An 8,542-nucleotide genomic window follows, 5' to 3' on the forward strand; every position below is an offset into this window, starting at 1 on the left:
TAGTGACACAGATTAGGTGGGAGAAAGAGACCCAGACCAAAAACCATTCAGAAGCTTGTCCAGACTATTAGGTTATCCCATGTAACACTTTATGGTACTACTTCAGTATACTCTTTTTCTGCAGAAATATCAGGAGTGTTTGATGTGTGATTCTTAATCCTAGTATACTAATAGCACTTCTCTGAGGAGGAACCTTATTACATGATTCCTGCCATATTTTACTGAAGCCACAAAAAATGGGAAAAAAATGTGTAGCTCATCATCCAATTCAATCCCACTTCCTACGGTACATTGTATGATCAGAAGTGGGAAACCAACAGGATGTATTTTGAAGACTGAACTCTTAAGAGTTCGATTTCAATGTTACTTTTAACCTCAAGTGCATCAGTATGTTGAACTCCCCCTTTGAGAAGCTTTTCCTTTTTTGACTGCAAATTCATTTCATTTGAGTATCTAAGTATGGTGTCAATCCAGGTTTTCCCATTATGGAATCCCATCTGGACTGACTTTTAGCGAGTAACTGTGTGTTCTGCCTAAATGAGACAAACCAGCTTTGACGGTGCCTCTCTTTCTGTTACCCTCACCCACACATGCAGACACACTGGGATGTGCTAGTCGCTGGCAGTTCTTTTTCAATGTTTGATCATAATGTCTTATGCCTGTTTTCTTTCCCATATCTGCGTTGGTATAAGCAGCTTAAAGCTAAGTTTATAGCCCTAATGCACTATAGAAGTCACAAAAACTTTTGGTGTGTTATTAATTTATTGGCTGCTATTGTGAATGTGGACTTAAGAGTTTTATTGGGAGCACTTGTGCAAATAAAGTTGTGATCATGGTCCAACACACGAAGCACAAAGTGCAGTTTTTATAAGCAAAAACTTTGAGAGAAAGTCTAAAAAATAAAAAAACAAACAAACAAAAAAAAGTGATACTGGTTAGTTTGTCAGTACTGACCGTGCTATTTGGGTTTGACACAAAGTTGTTTTACTTTTCTTCCTCTCTGTAAATAGCTTAGTTTATTTCCTTGATGTGCAAATAAAGAAATAGACTAATAAAAGTACTGGACAATGTGGAATCAGTATGTTGAACTGCCAAGACAGAAAAGCAAGACGTGAGCCAGAGACCAAAGACAACATGTAGGAGAGTGCCACCTACTTTAACACTAATTTTCATGGAACAATAAGACAGACACTAGGGTTGGAAAGGACCTCATGAAGTCATCTAGACCAGACTCTGCTCAAGGCAGTATCATCCCTGACTAAACTATCCTGTCCAAGTGTCTGTCTAACCTGCTTTTGAAAACTTCTGAGGATGGGAATTCCACAACTTCTCTAGGTAGGATGTTCCAATGCTGGCCCACCCTCATTGTCAGAAAGGTCCTCCTAATCTCCAACCTAAATTTTCTCTGCTGAAGCTTGAGGCTGTTGCTCTTAGTCCTGTCCCCTGGAGCCAAGGAGAAAAGCGCATCTACATTCTCTATAATTGCCCTTCAGACCCCCTTCTCCAGACTAAGTAACCCCCTGTGACGTCTGTAGGTATCATAGGGCTTGCTAGTACTGCCCTGTGCTCGTCTGCCTACAGGTAGCAACAGGGTAGACATTGGCTCTGTATCTCCAGGTCTGCCAGGAAGTGGATCTTATGTTTTTTTTTTTTCCACCGCCTTGGCCTTTATATTCCCCGGAGGCAATGGCCCCAGGGATCCTGCCTGGTCTTGATCCCTGTGTCTTTGGTGGGGCTCCAAACCTCCCCTTTACCCCAGCCTAACCTCTCCAGATGGTGTCTTACAATGTTCTTTCTCAGCCAGGTTACAGTGCTGCCTGTTGTAAGCTTCTCTGCACCCCAGGGTGTCTTAGTGCCTCTTTTGGGTATACCCTTCCAGGGCCCAGTCTTGGCCTGTGCTAAAAAAAAAAAAAAAAATAGACAGCAAAAGAAATCACAGAGACCCCCCCTCCCCCCCAGATGCTTCTTAGCCTTCTTGTCAGGCTCTGGCAATGTTCCCAAAACAAATCCCTTAGTCCATTCTCTGCTGTGTGAGCCTGCCCTGTACCCCTGTGAACATTCACAGTCTTTCGGGGTCTCCTCCCCTGTGCAGGAAGGCTCTACCTGTGACTGTAGATTTTTTTCCCTTCAGACCCTCCCCTGGATCCTCTGCTGGAAAAACTCCAGTCTGGAGATTCACTCTGGCCTTGTGAACTCCCTTGCTCCAGATCCTCAGCTGCGGCTCCGCTCTGGAGATTCCCCCTAGCCACTCATTTGCAGGCCTCTGCCTGCCTCAGGGTCACTCCTGCAGTGTTCTTCAGGCATGCTCTGCAGTTTCTACCCGCCGAGACACTCAGCCACTCCTCTCTCCCTGTGGCCTGCAGGGAACTGACCCCCGCTCTGCCCCTCTCTGGGGATGGAAATAGCTTTAAGCGGCCTCCCTCCACCAATCCTGAGTGAGATGCTGCTCTGGAAATTGGGTGGGTATTTTCCTTCCTTTCTGGGCTGCAGCTGCAGCCCTGTTGGCCCTCCATGCTGTACATTCTGTCTTGCTCCTTCACACCCCCATTATTTCAGCCTTTCCTCATAAGTCTTTCTTCCCAGGCCCCTAATGATTTTTTTTCTTGTTCTATGCTGGTCTTCTTCCAAACTGATCACATCCATCTTGAAGTGTAAGGCCCAAAACTGGATGTAGTACTCCAGACTTCACCAGTGCACCAATCCTTTCCCTTTGTTTGTAAGTGATATCCCTGTTGATACAACCCAGTATGCTGTTGGCTTTTTTGCAACGAAGGCATTTTGTAGGTTTGTATTCAGTTTACGGTCCACTGTAATGCTCAGGTCCTTCTCTGCAGTACTGTAACCTACCCAGTCATTCCCTAGTCTGTATTGTGTGTGCCATTATTCCTTCCAAAGTGAAAGATTTTGCCCTTTTTGTTGACTCTCATCTGATAGACTGCAGACTATTTTTCCAGACTAAGTAATTCTGGATCCTAACTCTTCCCTCCAGAGTGTCTGAAACTCTACCCAACTTGGCATCCTCCACAAATTTGGTATGTATGCACTCAATCTCATCATCTAAATCATTAACAAACATGTTGAACAATACTGGACCCAGGACAGACCCCTGGGAACCCCACCCGATACCTCCTCCCAACTAGAATTTAAGCCATTGATGACTATTTGTTGATCCAACCAGTTAGGTATCCACCTTACTGTATTTTCAGCAAGTCTGTATTTCCTTAGCTTGTTAATGAGAATGTTATAAGAGAGAGTCTCGCTAAAAGCCTTGCTAAAATCAAGCTGTATCACATTGACTGCTCTTCCCTCTTTCACAATGTCTGTCACCTTATCATATGAGTAAATTAAGTTGGTCAAGCATGACTTGCTCTTGGTGAATCCATCCTGGTTGTTCCTGCTCACTTTGTTTACCTCTAGGTGCTTCACAATGAATTCCTTGAAGACCTCCTCTGTGGTTTGTTCAGGTATTAAGATCAGGCTGACTGGTCTGTATTTTTCTGGATTGTTTTTTCTTAAAGATGTATTTGCCCTTTTCCAGTCATCTAGAACCTCACTTGATTTCCAGGAGTCCTCAAAGAGGATAGCTAATGGCTTCAAAACTACATCAGCCAATTCCTTCAGTACCCCAGGCTGATTTTTCACTCAGCCATACTGACTTGAAAGCATCTAGTTTCTCTAAATAATCCCTGACTTGTTCTTGTACTATTTGTCTCCTTTCCTACCTTTTCTGCCAATAGCACACATCATCTGGTAGCTGCACCTGTTTGTGAAGATGTAACTAAAGTCCTTAAATATTTCAGCCTTCTCTGCATCATCTATATAACAAGATTTTCTTCTACATTCTGTAAGGAACCTATGGTTTGTCTGTTGTTTTTCTTACTTTTTATATACTTACAGAATTTTTTAAATAGTCTTTTATGTCCCTTTTTAGCTGCATCTCAAATTGTGCCTTGGCCTTCTTAATTTTTTCCCTGCATGCCCATGTGATTATTTCTATACTCTTCCCTAGTACTATGACCAAGTGTCTGCTTTCTATTGGATTCTTCTCTGAGTTTCAATTCATTTTCTGGTTAGGTTAGCCAGTGTGCAGCTGAAGAGATCAGCTATTGTGCTTGGATGGCATGGTTTGTAAATTATAGGTTTCTGTGGTGGTGGACCTTGTAACAAGTGGGCGTCCCATGGCTGGTCTAAACGTAGGCCCATCCATTTGCTTCAGGGCAAACCACCTGCCTACTTACCTGTCATGCCTTGATGATAAAGATTTAAGAGGTGTCAATCAGGCAGGATGCTACCCGTTTACTTGCCCTGATGCCAAGGGCCTATGTACATGGCTCTGAACCTCCCCTTATACCGTGTCCCATGCCTTGCAGATGGCTTCCATGTTCCTCCAGTGCCTCACACTGGGACCCAGGCTCCAGAGTCTCACATGGGACTCTCACTCCCCACTGGATTTCATAGCCCCTGTGCCCTAGCACTGGCCAAGCCCCTTCTCAACACCAGGCTCCAAGCCCCATCCCCTACCCTACATTGGGCCTTATCCCATACCCTACACTGAGCTATAATCCCTTTATCCCTTCACCCCAGGAGGTTCTAGTGTAGCTCCCCATAGGGTCAGGGCCCCACCCCCTGGAGCCTCATTCCTGGCTCCCTTAATGCAGTCTCAGATCTCACCGTGAGTCTGGGTGCTGTCTCTGGCCCCTTCAACTGGCCAGGACATTGCCTCAAAACTCACAGTGAGTCTGGGCCCTTGTTTTGTCCTTCGGGGTGTGCTGCCCTAGCCTTCGCCTTCCATGGGGTCACACTCAAGGCAGTGGGTGCTGAGGCTTTCTGGCACCCTGTAGTCGCCCTTCACTGGGGAGGCACAGGTGTGGCATTTCCTGGAGACTGCCACTGGCAGTCTCACCACACCACACCAACCTACCCCAGCAGGGTGTAGTTTTAGGTCATGCCTCAGGACCAAGAACCTCCCACCACCTCCATAGTTCCTGCCCTGGACCTCCAAGTTGTCATGAGGAGCAGTTCCAGCTGGGTGGCGTTCTCTCAGCTGCTGGCAGCAGACTGCTGGCATTGTTGTTCAGGGACCTGCTCTTATAGTGAATAGCTGGGCTCCATTCCCTATCAGGTGATTAGGCCTGATTGGGGAGAATAGCCAGGTGCAGTCTGCTTTGTTACTGCCCTCACCCCTAGGAGTAACAGAGCACACTCTGTGCTCTGTTACAGGCCTACTCATAAGGAAAGGGCAGAAATCTCTACAGTAGTTGACCCTAGTAAACATAGGATATGTCTATTTCACATGACAGAACATGAGTTAAGGGTAATGCATTAAAATTATTTGTATCCTTTCTGCAATGATTTACCTGAAAAGTTGTGACGGGGAACCACACAGCCACTACTAGACTTCTCACTTGTGAAGTTCTACAAGAATTAGTTCCATCTCTGATCTTATTCAGTGTTTACATGCAGCTTCTAAGTGAATGGCCTGATAATCAGGACTCGGGTATCTGCATTATACATTCTTTACCAAAAACTATCATAACACTGTCCTCCATATGACCCATTGTTTTTTTTTCCATTCCCATGCTGATATCAGACAGTATAACCTGAATCCAAACAAGACAGTGATTGACATAGTGGCAGAGAAAAGCATTCTGAACACTGCAGTCTGCTTTGGTTAAGTGTCTATACCCATGAGGGCTTAGTTCAACCTGTAGTTAGGGAAAACTTCTGGACTGGATTCCTCATTGATGCTATGTTCTCATATAGCAATATCTATGAGTAAAGATTTCTTTAGTCTCTGGTTAATTGGGAGTCTCCATCTTCCAATAAATATGAACTCTTTTTTTTTTATGGCTTTTTTGTCATCCATGGGCATCTTTACATATGCTCCAGGGATAGGGGTGCTTTAATTAGAGCAGCACTGAGAGGCACTGTAACTAAAGTCCCTGCAGCTTCTCATGTATTCAGAATCCCACACTTCAAAATAGTGGTGGGGCTGCTTTATTTAATAGATTTTATAGACATTAGGACTGGAAGGGACCTCAGAAGATCATCTAAGGGCAGGAAGTCAGCTTAGGGTCAAAGGATCCCAGCAAGATAAGTGTCCAAACATTTCTTAAGAGTCCAGAGTAAGTGTGTCCCAGGAGATGAAGTAATGGGAGATACTTACCGGCAGCTCAGGGCACAGTATGCGAGGGGTGGAAGGAAGAGCCTGGACGGCTCGTCAGCCACCTTTTTATTCAATTACAGCCAGCCGGTGACGTCAGTATCAGACGCCAGCTGGCAGGGATAAAAATGGCAGCCGATGCCATGGAGGGGGCAGATGTTACAGGGAAGGAATTGCAGTCAATGCCGGCAACAGAAGGGACTCTCCCTGCAGGACCTGTGGAGCCAGGAAAGCAGGGACAGATGCTGACAGGACTGGGCGGCGCACCCCAGCGGGAGCCCTCATGGGACAGCAAAGGAGCAGCAGGCATGCCGGCTGGAAGCATCGCTGGAGCGGCACCCGGAGACAGAGCTGACCCCAGGTGGGAGTGTGGGGACGACGGGGCATGGAGGAAGCCACATCAGGGGGAAGAAGACTCTGGGCGAGCCAGAGGGGGTTTACAGTTGGGGCGGGTATCATCACTGGTCCCCAACCGGATTGATGAGCTGACGAGAGGGAATACCGAAGGTGGCGGGTCAGGAAGAAAGTAACCCACACAGTTAGAGACCAGAGAATGATAGAAAGGGAACAGGAAGTGTTGGGTTGCCCCGTATTTTTTTAGTTGAGTATTTAGTTACCCTGGATGAAGGGACATAGGGGAAGGGTGCAGGTTCCCCTCGAGGAGCAAGGCTGTAGGAAAGTCTCGGAGGGTTTACTGTTCTTTTTTTTTTTTTTAGTATGTTCCCTGAAGGGGGGGCAAAGGCAAAGGGGGCCTAGGGGCAGGCCTGTATGGGTGAGCATGGCGATATTCTACAGACGCCCAAACACTAAGTCAGAAGGTGTTACTCCATAGGGGGGGAAAGGCCGACAGATGAATGCAACACCGAAGGAGGCGTGAGGCCGGGTTGTAGGGGTGGTGGAGCTCTGTGAGTGACCGCTGGGTGAACTACGGGCCACCAAGTGCACTCGACGAACAGTTGTGGCAGGAGAGTATGGGGTTGGAGACTCAGGGGAAGACATCTACTCAGGCGACAATGCGAGTCCGTAAGGCGCTTGACGTCTACCATCAGAGCGAAAGCTGCCCGAGAGCGGCTATTCGAAACCTGATGGTCGCAAGGTGCTTGTACCACTTCTGGAGGGAGTCTATTCCAGGCTTTGGGGACTTGGGAAAAGAACTTTTCTCTTATGTCCAGCCTAAAATGGTCTTGGAGGAGTTTGTAACTGTTAGCAACTTTTAACTAAAAGTCATTGGATGAGGATCAGTTAAAGTGCCCCCCCCACCATTTTGAAGTGTGGGGGTGCTGAATACATGAGATGCAGAGGCACCCTTTAAACTGAACTACAGCAAATCAATAGCCGTGAATATAAAGAATTCAGGTCTTTGGAAACTTCATTTGGTACAGAAGTCAGCAGCTAACTTCTCCGCAAAACAGGCTATCATGAACACATAAATGCAGTTCTCTATTACAGGCTTCTCATAGAATATTGAATCAAAGTTAAGGTCTTGAAATTTACTGTAAAGGATGAGGCTTAAAGTATCCTAAAGGTCAACTGGCACTTTGGATGGAGAACCTGAATGACAACTTTGCTCCTTTGATACAATCAAAATTTCTACATTTTCTACATTTGTATGTGGCATAACTTTCTCCCGTGCTGATTCAAGTCTGTCCAACTTCCAGTAGAACTAAGGACTATTGCAAATTTCACTACTGACTGCTCTATGTTCAAAAAGCTTTGTTTTGACCTGGCCTTTGACATAGCAACCCATGTTTGAGTTTATGTGCATGTAATACATACTTCTAAGTCAAAACGAAACACTCCAAAAAACACTTTCCTTATTGGGAAAGGATGAGACACACACCTATGACAAATGTTAGTCATGTTGCTCCCTGCCAATCTGAATGTTTCTTAGATAGTGGTGATGAGGGCTGTGTAAGCATCCACACAAAATAGAACAGAACTCCTAACTTTTCCTCCATTTGCCAAAAAAATGAATGTCACTGCTAAAGCAATTTGATAGCTATGGATGCCCCAAACAGAATTACTGTGCTCGTGCCTATTATAAAATATGATATCTAGAGTTGGGAACTTGAATTTGAGCTATTTCAGTGTGCTATATATATGTCTTGTTGGGAGGCAAAGCTGAAAAAAAAAATCCTAGAAAAAAATGCCTCTAGGGTACACAAAAGTAAACTTGATTTCACTGTAGGCTAAACAAATAAATGTGGTAGGGTAGGCATATACCCCATACACACACGTAAATGAAAATTCAGAACTTGGTCACCTTAATAGAAAGTTCCTTGAAGCAAGATCTGTTCCTGTGACATGAGGTTAAGCATCTATGTGCAGTATTGCACTTCAGAGATATATATATATATATATATATATATATATATATAT

The sequence above is a fragment of the Gavialis gangeticus genome, unplaced genomic scaffold, assembly GCF_001723915.1.
Source record: "Gavialis gangeticus isolate Ggan-Ray unplaced genomic scaffold, GavGan_comp1, whole genome shotgun sequence".
Taxonomy (NCBI): domain Eukaryota; kingdom Metazoa; phylum Chordata; order Crocodylia; family Gavialidae; genus Gavialis; species Gavialis gangeticus.